Source organism: Mus musculus, chromosome 13 (assembly GCF_000001635.26).
Source record: "Mus musculus strain C57BL/6J chromosome 13, GRCm38.p6 C57BL/6J".
NCBI classification, from domain to species: Eukaryota; Metazoa; Chordata; class Mammalia; order Rodentia; family Muridae; genus Mus; species Mus musculus.
In genome coordinates, this window is record NC_000079.6 from 76695045 (window position 1) to 76711549 (window position 16505).

General features: G+C 39.0%; 1 protein-coding gene and 2 pseudogenes across 14 annotated transcripts in view; 2 read left to right on the forward strand and 1 right to left on the reverse strand.

The window, feature by feature from the left end:
* Window positions 1-16505, forward strand: part of Mctp1 (multiple C2 domains, transmembrane 1) — a 650923-nt gene that overhangs the window by 312683 nt on the left and 321735 nt on the right. The gene's annotated exons all lie outside the window — the stretch shown is intronic.
* Window positions 1456-3063, forward strand: Gm15740 (predicted gene 15740; annotated as a pseudogene).
* Window positions 5284-6966, reverse strand: Gm18563 (predicted gene, 18563; annotated as a pseudogene).

The following is a 16505-nucleotide window of genomic DNA, read 5'->3' on the forward strand; positions in this document are numbered from 1 at the left end:
AGAGAGCCAGAGAATGAGTCACTGACCAACTTTCTTCCATGATTCCTGCTTCAGTACAGACCTGACCTCCCTAAGCAACAAATTGTGATATAGATAAGTAACTGAAATAAAACTTTTTTCTCCCTCAAGGTAGTCATGGTGTTATCACACAACAAAAATCAAACTAGAACACAGTAGAATACTCAAGATAACTCATGGAGAGGAAACATAACTAAATAAGATGCTATTAACATACTAGTAACTTTATGTAGCAAATGTGCAGCTCAGTCTTCAGGGGGATCTCCCAACAGCAGGATTGGGAGATATCCCTAAAGCTATTGCCTATCTATAGAATACACTCCCCTGAATGGCTGCCTTGCCTGGCATCAGTGGGAGAGGATGCACTAGCCCTGCAAGGACTCGATGTGCCTGGGTGGAAGGATACACAGGGGGCGGCGGGGGTGGGGGGGTCTTCCACCCTCTCAGAGAAGAAGGGGAGGAGGATGGGGGAAGGACTATGTGACAGAGGAATTGGAAGAGTAATTTGGATGTAAAGTGAATTAATTAATTAATTAATTAATTAATTAATTAATTAATATACTAGCAACTCTGTTTATGGTAGCAATGAAAGGAAAATCTTCAAAAGCTTACAATCAATAGGCTCCTAGAATCCTTCATGGGGAAAATAGACATAGTTTGCATAAGAAAATGTCTGAAGTGAACACTGGTGAAAGAAAATCAATGAAATAGAATTAATAAACTATGTCTTAACACAAAATGTGTGGTGACTGAGTACTCATTACACAAATGGCAGCCTTTCTCCACCTGTAGAGAAGCCCATCTTCCACTGTCTGAGGCATGTCTCTCTGCTCCTCATTCTCACCAAAGCAGGGGGAGACCATAGCTTTCATTATAAAGAGATATAGGATTTAGCAAAATTATATTAGACATTGTATGTTTTCTGTTCTTTGTGCTCAAGGAAGAGTACTTCCTATACACATACACAAAATCAACTGTCAAAAGTTATATTTCAAAAGGAATATGCTGTTAAGCTCAAAGCAACAAAATAAATAATCTATCTCAACTATACAGAAAGAAATGGTATGAAATTGTTCTGGTTTGAGATGAGTGGAACTATACACAGGGCTGGAGAGGTGGCTGCTCTTCCAGAACACAAGAGTTTGCATCCACATGGAGTTTCATAACCCGTTACAGGGTATCCAATGCCCTCTTCTATGCATAAAATCTGGATTTCAACAATGACCGAAATAACAAAAAGACTACAATTTTCTACTGTACAAACAAACAAACAAACAAAAAACAAACGTCAAGACAGATATACAGAAACAAATTGAAATCTTTTATAGTTCAATAAAGATGACTACACAACATACTGAAACTTACAGGATGCAATAAAAGCAGTATTAAAAGGAAAGTTCATAGCACTAAGTGCCTTCAAAAAACAATAGGAGAACCCTGCTCACACCGAGAGTCCTGCCAGGCTCCTAAGCTGCAGACACACCACCTCGGTTCTTCCAGGCCGGACCAAGGCCGAAAGCAGCACCATGAGATATGGGGCAGACCTAGTTTATGAAATGACAACGTCAACCCTCCAGAAAGCCATCAATCTGGTGACAAAAGACACAGAAGAGGACAAAGCCAAGAACTATGTGCATGCTGTGGCGTATTTCCTCTACGCAATCAAATATGAAGCACATAGTTACAAGGCCAAGGAGAGCATTCAAGCAAAGTGCATGTAGTACCTAGAGAGAGCAGAGAAGCTGAAGGATTATTTACGAAACAAAGAGAAATATGGTAAGAAGCCAGTCGAAGAGAATCAGAGTGAAAGCAAGGGCAGTGACAGTGACAGAAAAAGGGATAATCCAGAGAAAAAGAAATTACAAGAACAATTGATGGGTGCTGTTGTGATGGAGAAGCCTAACACAAGATGGAATGATGTAGCTGGGCTGGATGGGGCTAAAGAGGTTCTCTTTAAAACCTGTGATTTTGCCAATTAAATTCCCACACTTCTTCACAGGCAAGCACACTCTTTGGTGAGATATACTGCTGTTTGGGTCCCCAGGCATAGGCAAGTCCTACCTGGCAAAAGCCATGGCAACAGAAGGCAACAATTCCACCTTCTTCTCTATGTCCTCCTTGAATCTGATGTATAAGTGGTTGGGGAAAAGCAAGAAGCTAGTCAAGAACCTGCTTGAGCTGGCCAGGCAGAATAAGTCTTCCATCATCTTCATCGATAAGGTGGATTCCCTCTGCAGGTCATGGAATGAAAATGAGAGTGAGACCACCTGTAGGATCAAAATAGAGTTCTTGGTCCAGATGCAAGGAGTGAGGCATCATAATGATGGGACTCTTGTTCTTGGTGCCACAAACATCCCTTGGGTATTGGATTCAGCCATCAGGAGGAGGTTTGAAAAGCGAATTTATATCCCATTGCCAGAGGAAATGGCCTGTGCCCACATGTTTCCATTATATCTGGGAAGCACATCCCACAACCTCACAGATGCTAACATTCATGAGCTAGCCCACAAGACAGAAGGCTACTCAGGAGCAGATATCAGCATCATTGTGAGGGACTCCCTCATGTAGCCAGTCAGAAAAGTACAGTCAACAACACACTTCAAGAAGGTTTGTGGCCCTTCTCGAACCAATCCTAGTGTTATGATTGATGATCTTCTGACCCCATGTTCTCCAGGAGATCCAGGGGCCATAGAGATGACTGGATGGATGTCTCTGGTGATAAACTCTTAGAGCCTGGGTTTGCATGTCGGACATGATCCAGTCTTTGGCCACTACCCGGCCTACAGTGAATGCAGACAACCTCCTGAATGTAAAGAAATTCTCTGAGGACTTTGGACAGAAGAGTTAAAGCTTCGTGTGATAATGAAATTGAGAGATTGACTGGAGCAAATTCATGGGACTTCCTACACCAGTGGCCAGGCTGGGCCTGAAGTTGTGAAGTCAATAGTATTTCCTCTATTGCCTGGCTGCCAACCTAGTAGGATGAAGAAGGGGCCTCAGCAGCTGCAGAGATGCTTCACCATGTAGAACACTTGACACTGGCTCTGCACACTTCACTACTGGATGCTCACAATCCTTGCCCTGATCTGGTTTTGTCTAACTTTTGTTCTAAATTAATGCTGCTTTGATTTCTGTCTTATTTATAAATAAACAGAAAAATCATCTGAAAAAAATAGGAGAGATCTCTTATTAGCAACTTAACAAAATACCTGAGAGCTTCAGAACAAAAAGAAGGAAGCACACCCAAGAGGAGTAGACAGCAGGAATAATAAAACTGAGGGCTAAAATCAATAAAATAGAAACAAAAAATCAATGAAACAAAGAGTTGGTTCATTGAAAACATCAAAAAAGTAGACAAACCCTTATCCAAACTAATTAAAATTCAAAGAGAGAATATCCAACTTAACAAAATCAGAAAGGAAAGGGAGGACATAACAACAGAGACAGGAGATCCAAAGAATCAATAGATAATACTTTAGAAACCTATACTCAATAAAATTGGAAAATCTAAAAATGTAAAAGTCAATAAATGTGTACCATTTATTGATAGATACCAATTACCATGGTAAAATTGGGATTAGATAAATTAAACCCTAAAGAAAAGGAAAGGAAAGGAAAGGAAAGGAAAGGAAAGGAGAGGAGAGGAGAGGAGAGGAGAGGAGAGGAGAGGAGAGGAGAGGAGAGGAGAGGAAAGGAAAGGAAAGGAAAGGAAAGGAAAGGAAAGGAAAGGAAAGGAAAGGAAAGGAAAGGAAAGGAACATTAAAAGTCTCCCAACCAAAACCAGCCCAGGACCAGATGATTTTTACTACAGAATTTAACTAGACTTTCAAAGAAGACTTTAATACCACTATTCCTAAAATGATCTCACAAAATAGAAACAGAAGGAACATCCCCAAACTCACTTTATGAAGCCATAGTTACCCTGATACCCAAACCACACTAAGATTAAACAAAGAAAGAGAATTACAGGCCAATTTTCCTTATGAAAATAGATACAGAAATACTCAATAAAATATTCACAAACTAAATTCAAGAACACATCAAAAAGATGATTTACCATAACCAAGTAAGCTTTATCTCAGAGATGCAGGGATCTTTCAATGAAAGACCCTAGTGGGGAGACCTCCACTCGAGTCCCAAGAAGGCACACACCCAAGGAATCACGAGAGACTGTGTTGATGCAAACACACAAGGCAGTTTAATGAACGGCGCTCCGGGCCGACAAGTATCTCACGCAGGAGACAGGGGAGTCGACCCTAAGGCTCAAAAGTTAGGGGTTTATATAGGAAAGGACGGGGGTGAGGGGATAGGGGAAATTGGCTCAGTTACACACAAGTAGGCAGTTTAAACATCAGCGAGCAGTATGTGACAGTAACTCTAAAGGGAGGGTGTTTATCTTTGTTGGCAGGGCATCTGGCTAAACTCAAACCATATCAGTAGGTGGCCTATTACTCATCTGAGCTTGTCCAGAGATTGTTCTTGCGTGTCTTTCTTATCTCAATGGCTAGTTGGTTCCTGGGATGACTTTACAGCCTTTGTGTCGGCCCTCTTATCTTTATGGCTTTAAGTCTGTAAACCTTCTGACTAGGGCCTTGAATAAACCTTCTGGCTAGGCTTTGAAGCCTTGAATTTAGTTTTCTTTCTTTCATCAACATATGAAAATCCATCAATGTAATCCACTATAAGAACAAACAAAAAGAAAAAAAAATGATGTTGAAAAAGTATGCAGCAAAAGCCAAAACCCCTTCATGATAAAAATCTGGAAAAGAGTCGGGATACAAGGAACATGGCATAACATAATAAAGGCAATTTTAAAAGCATTTTAAATAATTTTTAAAATTTTATAAGCAAGCCTGTAGCCAACATCAAATTAAATTGATGGTAACCAAGACTGCTCAGTCAGTGAACAAGGTCTCAAGGGAGGGAGGGAAGATTAAAGAAAGAAAAGACAATTAGACAATACTATAGTACAACTCCAGCAAGTGGTGAAGCATTTATTTATTTTTTCCCAAACTGATTTTATACAAATATAAGTACATGAATAGAATATGGTCAGTTCTAGGTCAAGGAACAAACAAGGCATAAACAAAATAGTCAAGGAACAAACAAGGCATAAAGAAAGGTCACATGCCATTCAGGGACTTAATCAAGATGATTAAAATATTGAGCCTAGTTCCTTGTCCTATCCCAATGTCAGATTCTTGCCATTATCCTTGAAGAGGCACCAAGAGCTCTCTACAGGATAGTTTCTATTCTGGATGGTAGAAACCATGCAGGGGAGGTAGGAAAGGGGTTCACTGGGGGCTTGGCTGGGTGGGTGTGCCAGAGGGTCAGTATGAGCATCCTGAGGTTTGATTCTGCAGCGGGCAGTGACTTTCAGCACGAAGTCCATGTTGCCATATACTACCAGATGAGGTATGAGTATGATGCTCAAGTATGAAATCAAGAAGCTGATCTAGGCACATCTGGCCACATATCTGCTCTTGATTTCTATGATCTGATGGCCATGCCCTATCACTGGGAATATCTGTACCCATTGAGCATTGTGCCTTCTTTCTTGGGTTTTTACTCCTTCCCTCAAAACAACATTAGCTACCCAATGTTCTCCATGATCAGCATGCTGTGAATGTATTTGTAAAAGTTCCCCCCGCCCCCAACCTGGGCAGCTTCCAAATGGATGAGTCAGAGACTATAAGATTTATTTGATAAGCTTTATAGCTCAATAACTGGGAAGTTAATTATCTATTCTAATTCTTTGAGCTAATCTGCCTATTTATCAGCCAAAATCCCTAAAAATATTTGCATTTTTGTATTGGTCTGGCTCTCTGGGCTCCAGGTGCTTTTCCATGATGTCTCATCTCGACCCTCCTCATGCCTGGATCCCCTCTTATTGCTCTCTCTCTCTCTCTCCTATTACCCTGACTGGCTGGAGCCCAGCCCTATTCCCTCTTCTGCCCAGCTATTGGGGTTATCAGCTTTTATTAACAATTCAGAGAATAAATGGGAGCCATGTTTACACATACTTGAGACAGGAGATTCTTAGAATAAGTATTACAATGCCGTTTCTGGTTAGCTACAAGATATGGGGACAGAGAAATCAGCATTGGAATAATATAAGGATAACCTTTACACAGTACACAAAAACATTATGCCTACAGCATAATGGGTTCTTCTCCATTGCTTCCCTGATTTATGGAAGCAAGTTCTCTGTGGTACCATGAGTCTACCACCATGACAAGGTCTACCACTTTCGGTTTGGATTTTCTGCTATCTCCATCATGTACCTAGTACTGGTACTTGCAGTCCAAATTTATGCCTGAAAACTGCACTATAGCAAGAAACTCTTAGACTCTTGGTTTAGCAGCACACAGGAGAAGAAACATAAATAAAACATGTGTCTCCTATTGAGTAACATGACAGGCTTTTCTGAATTTACATAGACTGTGGTATCTGTGATGTTGATACCTAGTGCATGCCAGGCTCAAATTTTGGCCAAGAGTTCTTTGTTACCATCTACTGTGGTGGCAAAACTGTAGTATTTGAGTTTTTTTTTTTTGACTAATTACAACTGGGTGACTAAAACCTATGGAACACTTCAACTGGTTGAAATTGAGACACTCCACATAGAGCTTTATTCTTGCCTTCTTTTGATCACAGTCCCTACTTCCATTCAACACCTCTTCACCACTAATACTAAAAGAGATTTGGAATAAATGAGTGCATGAAATTCTACTTCAATCTGTAGGTCATGGGTCAGATAACATTTGGAAAGGTGCTTTCCCCACAGGCTGATCTGTTCACTGTAAACATTTTAATTAAAAAGGACCTCAAGTTAAGATTGCCCTGTGGTGGTGGTGGTAGTGGTGTGTGGTTTATGTGTGTGGGGAGATTAAATGGAGAGAAATACAAAGCAATTCCACAAAACCAGAAACAAGACAAAAAAGGCTGTCTATTTTTTCCCATACCTATTCAATATAGTACTTGAAATTCTAGCTAGAACAATAAGACAACTGAAATCAAGGGCATACAAATTGGAAAGGAAGAAGCCTGTAGTACCAGGGAGATGTTAGTGACCCCCAGAAAAGCCAGACAGGAACTGATCTGATAAACTCACAGCAGGGTCTTTATTCAAGTTAGCTCACCCCACTCCCCCACACACAGGACAGTTTTGGTGGTGGTGGAGCCTCGAATGTCTACTTTATAGAAAGTGGCAAGCAGGGAGTACATGTGGAAGCATCTAATTGGAAAGCTACTTTGGCCTTTAACATAATTGGCTAGTGCTGGGAGTCATATCATAAACTTAATTTCTGTTTCCCTCTGCATTGGTGGTCATTAGGCAGGGAGTAGGCTTGTAACCTGGAGGTGCAGGTTTGTTGGGGGGATAACCTGGAGATGCTGGTCTTGTTGGGGATTAGCCTAGAGACTGGAGCTAGCCTCAGGTTTTGTTTGTTGTGGTGGAGAGGTGGGGTGGAGGAACTTGAAAACTAATGCTAGGTACCAGCCTGTTAGTTTACCTGAGTTCAAACTTAGGTCAGGTTCTCTAAAATGGAGTCTGAACTTACAAGATTTGGCCTCACAGCCAAAATATTACTATTAGCAGATGATATGATGGTATAATAAGTGACTCCAAAAATTCTAGCAAGGAACATTTATAGCTGATAAAGCAGAGTAGCTGGCTACAAGATTAACTTAAAGAAAAATCAGTAGACCTCTACATACAAATGGCAAATGTACTGAGAAGAAAATCAGGGAAACAACATCCTTAAAAATTGTCATAAAGACCTGTATGACAACAACTTTAAGTTACTGAAGAAAAAAGTTGAAAAAGATATCAGAAGATGGAACGATCTCCCATGCTGGTGAATCAGTAGGATAAGCATAGTTAAAATGGTCATCATACCAAAAGCATAGTACAGATTAAATTTGATCCCCATCAAAATTCCAACACAATTATTTACAGACCACAAAAGAACAATATTAAAAAACAATATGAAAATAACAAGGATATCTAAAACAATCCGAAACAATAATGGAACCTCTAGAGGTATCACCATCTCTGGTTTTAAACTGTACTACAGAACAATAGTAATAAAAACTACATGCTATTGGCATAAAACAGACAGGTTGATCAACACATTTTAATCAAAGACCTTGACACATCTATGAACACCTGACTCTGTATTTTTTTTTAAAGGCCAGAAATACACAATGGGGGAAAAAGGAAGTATCTTCAACAAATTGGTGCTGGTCAAAGTCTACATGTAGGACAGTTGAAATAGGCCCATATCTATCATCTTGCACAAAACTCAAGTCCGAGTAGATAAAAGACCTCAACATAAAACCAAATACACAAAACTTGATAGAAGAAAAAGTAGGGAATAGTCTCAAATACATTGGTACAGAAGACAACTTCCTGAACAGGACACCTATATAGTGTATGCATTAAGTTCAACAATTAATAAAAGACTTCATGAAACTAACAAGCTTCTGTAAGCCAAAGGACATTGTCAGTAGGTTAAAATGGCCCAGAGAATGGGAAAAGATTTCCACTAACCCCAATTGCAATAGAAAGCAAGGATCAAAAATATACAATGAGCTCAATAAACTAGATATCCACAGACAATCCAATTTTAAAATGGTATACTGGTTTAAACAGAATTCTCAACAGATGAATCTCAAATGTCTGAGAAACACATAAAGAAATGTTCAACATCTTTGGCAATCAGGGAAATGCAAATCAAAACTACTTTGGCTAAAATCATAACACAAGTGATGGCTCATGCTGATAAGAATGTGGAGCAAGGAAAATACTCCTCAATTGCTGGTGGGAGTGCAAACATGTACAGCCACTATGGGAATTAATATGGTAGTTCCTCAGAAAAGTGGGAATCAATCTGCATCAAGACCCAGCTATAATACTCTTGGGCATATACCAAAGGACACTCCATCCTACCACAAGAATAGTTGTTCAACTGTGTTCATAGTGGCTTTGTTTTTAATAGCCACAAAGTGGAAATAACCTAGATAGATGTCCTTCTTTAGAAGAATAGATAAACAAAATGTCATACATTTGCACAATGGAGTATTTATTACTCAACTATTTTTAAAATGACATGAAATTTGCAGGCAAATGAATGGAGCTAGAAAACAATCATCCTGAGTGAGGTAACCAAGCACAAAATGACAAGCATGGTATGTACTCACTTATAAGTGAATATTAACTGATAAATGATAATCATGCTACAATCCACAGACCCAGAAAGGCCAAGTAACAAGGAGGGCTCTAAGGAGCACACATGGGGAGGGGGAAACAGAATAGATTTTTCTGTCAGACTGGGACAGATGGGAACAGGATTAGGAGGGATTAGGTCGGAGGGGAGGATGCAAGGAGGGAGTATAGGGAGAGACAGTTGGAATTTGAGGGCATTTGGGGCAGGCTATCTGGAAACCTGGTGCATTATAAACTCTCAGGATTCTATAAGAGTGACACCTAGCAAGGATGCCAATTGATGGAGGATATGGAGCCTGAACTGGCTATCTACTGTAACCAGGCCAGACTTTGAGTGGTAGAACTGGGATACCAATTCAGCCACAAAACCTTTGGCCTACAATCTATACTTCTTGCAAGATGTGCTGGGGTAACTGGGGGCACAGACCTTGTGAGAGTGGTCAACTGATGGCTGGTCTAATTTGAGGTTCATACTATGAGAAAGAGCCCATACCAGTCAGTGTCTGGATGAATAGGAACAGGAGGTTGGATATCCTAGAGATGTAGGACAGAAAACTTAATCAATAAAATTATTTCTAATAATACTCTGCTATGATCATTGACAAGTGCCTAACCCAGTTGTCATAAGAGAGGCTTCCTCTGGCAGTTTATGCAGAGAAGATGCAGGGACCCACAGCTAAGCATAAGGAACAGAGAGAGTCCAAATTGGAGATACCTATTAGGTCTCTTCCCTCAGGGATCTGAGAACCCTGACGAAGAGAAGGGGGAAGAATTGTAGGAGCTGGAGGGGTCAAAGACACCAAGAGAGCATGGCCCACAAAATCAACTAAATAAGGTTCAAAGAGGACCACAGAGTTAGAAGCAACAGCCACAGAGCCTGCATGCAACATATATGTTATGGCTGTTAGCTAGATGTGTTTTGAACTCCTCAACATATATGTTATGGCTGTTAGCTAGATGTGTTTTTGAACTCCTAACTCCAGAAGTAGGCGTGTCTCTGAGTCTTTTCCCTGCTCTTAGGAACCTTTCCTCCTTTTAGGTTGCCTTGCCCAGTCTTCATATGAGGGTTTGTGCTTGGCCTTATTGAATCTTGTTATGCTGTGTTTGTTTGATGTCCTTGAGAGGCCTGCTCTTCTCTGAAGGAAAATAGAGGACCAGTAGATCCTGGGGTGATGGGAGAACCTGGGAAGAGGGTACATGAGGAGTGGAGGGAGGGAAAACTGAAGTCAGGATATATTGTATAAGAGAAGAATAAAAAGGGAAAGAAAAAAGAAAAAGAAGTTAAGGTACAAATCATCCAAGAAAATTTGAACATTATGAACAGAGCAAGTTTATGAAAAATAGGTATAGAGGAGGCAAAAGAAGAAACACAAGTCAAAGACATAGAAAGTATGTTTAACAAAATCATAGAAAAAAAATCTCTGAATCTAGTGAAAGAAATGCGTATTGAAAAAGAAGCATACAGAATTCCAAATAGACAGAACCAGAAAATAGATTTTTCATAAAACATAACTAGATAATAGCCTTCCAGTCTGAGCCAGTGCCCTAAGCAGACCTTGGGTGCTAGCTCCACACCCAGTCCCACAACACCCAGAAGAAGCTCGACTCCCAGGAGCTCTAACACACCCAGGATCACAGGATCTCAGGAGCTTGACACAAGAGGATTTCAGGATTCCAGAGGCAGCTGGACTCCCAGGATCTCTGACACACCCAGGATCACAGGATCTCAGAGACAGCTGGACTCTGAGGAGTTCTGACGTAATCAGGATCACAGGAGGGACAGGCTCTAGTCATAGACAGCAAGGGCAGGTAACACTAGAGATAACCATATTGTGAGAGGCAAGTGTAAAAACATAGACAAAATAAACCAAGGTTACATGGCACCATCAGAATCCAGTTCTCCCACCATAGCAAGTCCTGGATACCCCATCACATGGGAAAAGCAATATTTGGATCTAAAATCACTTCTCATGATGATGATAGAGGAATTTAAAAAAGACATAAATAACTCCCTCTAAAAAATACAGGCAAACACAGGTAAACAAGTAGAAACTCTTCAAGGGAAAACACAAAAATCCCTTAAAGAATAACAGGAAAACACAAATAAACAGGTGAAGGAATTGAAAAAAAATCCAGGATCTAAAAATGGAAATAGAAACAATAAAGAAATCACAATGGGAGACAACCCTAGAGATAGAAAACCTATAAAAGAGATCAGGAGTCATAGATGCAAGCATCACAAACAGAATACAAGAGATAGAAGAGAAAAATCTCAGGTGCAGAAGATACTATGAAAAACATTGACACAACAGTTAAAATACAAAATGCAAAAAACTCCTACCCAAAAACATCCAAGAAATCAAGGACACAATGAGAAAAGCAAACCTAAGGATAATAGCTATGGAAGACAGTGAAGATTCCTAACTTAAAGAAACAGTAAAAATCTTCAACAAAATTATAGAAGAAAACTTCCCTAACCTAAAGAAAGAGATGCCCATGAACATACGAGAAGCCTGCAGAACTCCAAATAGACTGGACCCTTTGTCACATAATAGTGAAAACACCAAATGCACAACACAAAGAAAGAAAATTAAAAGCAGGAAGGGAAAAGGTCAAGTAACATATAAAGGCAGACCTATCAAAATTACACCAGACTTCACACCAGAGGCTATAAAAGCCAGAAGATCCTGTGCAGGTATCATACAGCCCTAAGAGAACACAAATACCCAGAAAAGCTCTCAATTACCATAGACAGAGAAAACAAGATATTCCATGATAAAACCAAATTTATACAATATTTTTCCACAAAACCAGCCCTACAAAGGATAACAGATGGAAATCTCCAACACAAGGAGAGAAAATACACCCTAGAAAAAGCAAGAAAGTAATCTTCTTTCAACAAACCCAAAAGAAGATAGCTACACAAACAAAAATAACATAAAAAGATAACAGGAAACAACAATCACTTTTCCTTAATTTCTCTTAGCATCAATGGACTCAATTCCCCAATAAAAAGATATAGACTAACGGACAGGATAGGTAAACAGGATCCAGCATTTTGCTGCATGCAAGAAATGTACCTCTGTGACAAAGACAGATACTACCTCAGAGTAAAACGCTTAGAAAAAAAATTTCTAAGCAAATGGTCCCAAGTAACAAGCTGGAGTAGCCGTTTTAACATCAAATGAAACTGACATTCAACCAAAAGTTATCAAAAAGGATAAGGAAGAACACTTCATACTTACCAAAGAAACATATATGAAGATGAACTCTCAATTATGAACATCTATGCTTCAAACACAAGGCACCACTTACATTCATAAAAGAAACTTTACTAAAGTTCAAAGCACACATATAATAGTGGGAGACTTCAGCAGCCCACTCTCATCAATGGACAGATCATGGAAAAAGAAACTAAACAGAGACACAGTGGAACTAACAGAAGTTATGGACCAAATCAATTTAACAGATATCTACAGTATATTTTATCCTAAAACAAAAGAATATGCCTTCATTTCAGCACCTCATGGTACCTTTTCCAAAACTGACCATAACAAAACAGGCCTCAAAAGATACAAGAAGATTGAAATAATTCCATGTCTTCTATTAGATCACCAGAGACTAAGGCTGGTCTTCAATAGCAACAAACAGAACAGAAAGCCCACATACATATAGAAGCTGAACAATGCGCTACTCAATGATAACTGGGTCAAGGAAGAAGTAAAGAAATTAAAGACTTTTAGAATTTTATGAAAATGAAGGCACCACATACCGCACCTTATGGGGCACAATGAAAGCAGTACTAAGAGGAAAACGCAGCTCTGAGTGTCTCCAAAAAGAAACTGGAGAGAGCATACACTAGCAGCTTAACAGCACACCTGAAAGCTCTAGAAGAAAAGAAAGCAAATTCACCCAAGAGAAGTAGGTGGCAGGAAATAATCAAACTCAAGGCTAAAATCAACCAAAAAGAAACAAAAAGAACTATGCAGAGATCAACAAAACCATGAGCTGGTTCTTTGAGAAAATCAACAAGATAGATAAAACCTTAGCAAAACTAGCCAGAGGGCACAGAGACAGTATCAAAATTAAAATCAAAAATGAAGAGAGACATAAAAACAGAAACCAAGGATATTTAAACAATCATCAGATCCTACTATAAAAGCCTACTCAACCAAATTGGAAAATCTTGGTGAAATGGACAATTTTCTAGATAGCTAACAGGTGCTAAAGTCAAATCAGGATCAGATAAACCATCTAAATAGTCCTATAACCCCTAAAGAAATAGAAGCAGTCATTAAGAGTTTCCAAACCAAAAAAAAAAAAAAAAGCCCAGGATCTTATGGGTTTAGGACAGAATTCTATCAGAACTTCAAAGACCTTATACCAATACTTTTCAAACTATTCCACAAAACAGTAACATAAGGAACACTATCCAATTCATTCTATGGAAGCCACAATTACTCTGATACCTAAACCACACAAAGACACAACAAAGAAAGAGAACTTCAGACCAATTTCCCTTATGAATATCGATGCAAAAAAATTCTTACTAACTGAATCCAAGAACACATCAAAATGATCATTCAACGCAATCAAGTAGGCTTAATACCAGGGATGCAGGGATGGTTCACTATCCAGAAATCCATCAACGCAGCCCACTACATGAACAAATCTAAAGGAAAAAAAGAAAACACATGATCATTTCATTAGATATTAAAAAAAACATTTGACAAAATTCAACATCCCTTCATGTTAAAAGTCTTGGAAATATCAGGAATTCAAGGCCCATACCTAAATATAGTAAAAAGCAATACGCAGCAAACCAGTAGCCAACATCAAACTATATGGAGAGTAATTTGAAGCAATCCCACTAAAATCAGAGAATGAACAAGGCCTCCCACTTTCTCCCTATCTATTCAATATAGTTCTTGAAATTCTAGCTAGAGCAGTTAGACAACAAAAGAAGGACAAAATGATACTAATTGGAAAGGAAGAAGTAAAAATATCAATATTTTCAGATGATATGATAGCATACATAAATGACCCCAAAAATTCCACCTGAGAACTCATAAACCTTATAAACAACTTCAGCAAAGAGGCTGGATATAAAATTAACTCAAAGAAATCAGTAGCCTTCCTCTACTCAAAGGATAAACAGAATGAAAAAAGAAATTAGGGAAATGACACCCTTCACAATTGTCACAAATAATATAAAATATCTTAGTTTGACTCTAACCAAGCAAGTGAAATATCTGTATGAGAAGAACTTCAAGTCTCTAAAGAAAGAAATCCAAAAAAATCTCAGAAGATGAAAAGATCTTCCACGCTCATAGATCTACAGGATTAATATAGTAAAAATGACCATCTTGCTAAAAGCAATTTACAGATTCAACACAATCTCCATCAAAATTCCAACTCAATTTTTTCCTAATGTTAGAAATTTTTTATAATGTTAGAAAGATCAATTTGCAAATTCATTTGGAATACCAAAAAACCCAGGATAGAAAAAAAAAACTATTCTCAGCAATAAAAGAACTTCTATGAAAATTATCATCCCTGTCTTCAAGCTGTATTACAGAGCAATAGTGAAAAAAAAAACTGTATGGCTATTTGGTACAGAGACAGGCAGATATATCAGTGGAATAGAATTGAATACCCAGAAATGAATCCATACACCTATGGTCACTTGATTTCTGGCAAAGGAGCTAAACCAACCAGTGGAAAAAAACACAGCATTTTTAACAAATGATGCTGCTTCAACTGGTGGTCAACCTGTAGAAGAATGCAAATCAATCCAATCTTATCTCCTTGTACAATTAATGCTCAAGTCCAAGTGGATCACAGACCTCCACATAAAACCAGATACACTGAAACTAATAGAGGAACAAGTGTGGAAGAGACATGAACTTATGGGCACAGGGGAAATTTTCCTGAACAGAACACCAATGGCTTATGCTCTATGATCAAGAATTGACAAATGGGACCTCATAAAATCGCAAAACTTCTGTAAGGCAAAGGACACTGTCAATAGGACAAACCAGCAACCAACAAATTGGGAAAAGATCTTTACCAATCAATAGAGGGCTTATATCCAATATATACAAAGAACTCAAGAAGTTAGGTTCTAGAGAATCAAATAACCGTATTAAAAATAAGGTACAGAGCTAAACACAGAATTCTCAACGGAGGAAATCTGAATGGCTGTGAAGCACCTAAAGAAATGTTTAACATCCTTAGTCATCAGGGAAATGCAAATCAAAACAACCCTGAGATTCAACCTCACACCAGTCAGAATGGCTAAGATCAAAAACTCAGGTGACAGCAGATGCTGGCAAGGATGAAGACAAAGAGGAACACTCTTCCATTATTGGTGGGATTGCAAACTGTTACAACCACTCTGGAAATCAGTCTGGCACACTGGAAAGCAGTCTATCAGTTCCTTAGAATATTGGACATAGTATTACCTGAGGCCCCAGCTATACCACTCCTGGGCATATACCCAAAAGATTCTCCAACATATAACAAGGCACATACTCCACTATGTTCATAGCAGTCTTATTTACAATAGCCAAAAGCTAGAAAAAACCCAGATGCCCTTCAACAGAGGAATGGATATTGAAACTGTGGTACATTTACACAATGGAGTACTACTCAGCTATTAAATACAATTAATTCATGAAATTTGCAGGCAAATGGATAGAACTAGAAAATATCCTGAGTGAGGTAACCAAAATACAAAAGAACACACATGGTTTGCACTCACTGATAATTGGATATTAGCTGAAAAGCTCAGAATACCCAAGATACAATTCACAGACCACATGAAGCTCAAGAAGAAGGAAGATCAAAGTGTGGGTGCTTTGGTCCTTCTTAGAAGGGGTAACAAAATGTTCACAGGAGAAAATACAGAGACAAAGTGTGGAGCAGAGACTAAAAGAAAGCCTACTCAGAGACTGCTACACCTGGGTATCCCTCCCATATATAGTCACCAAATGCAGATACTATTGTATATACCAAAAGTGTTTGCTGACAGGATCCTGATACAGCTGTCTCCTGAGAGGCTCTACCAGAGCCTGACAAATACAGAGGCAGATAATTCCAGCCAACCATTGGACTGAGCCCAAGGTCCCCAATGAAGGGGTTAGAGAAAGGACTGAAGGAGCTGAAGGGGTTTGCAACCCATAGGAAGAACAATATCAACCATCCAGACCCCCCAGAGCTCACAGAGACTAAACCACCAACTAAAGAGTACACATGG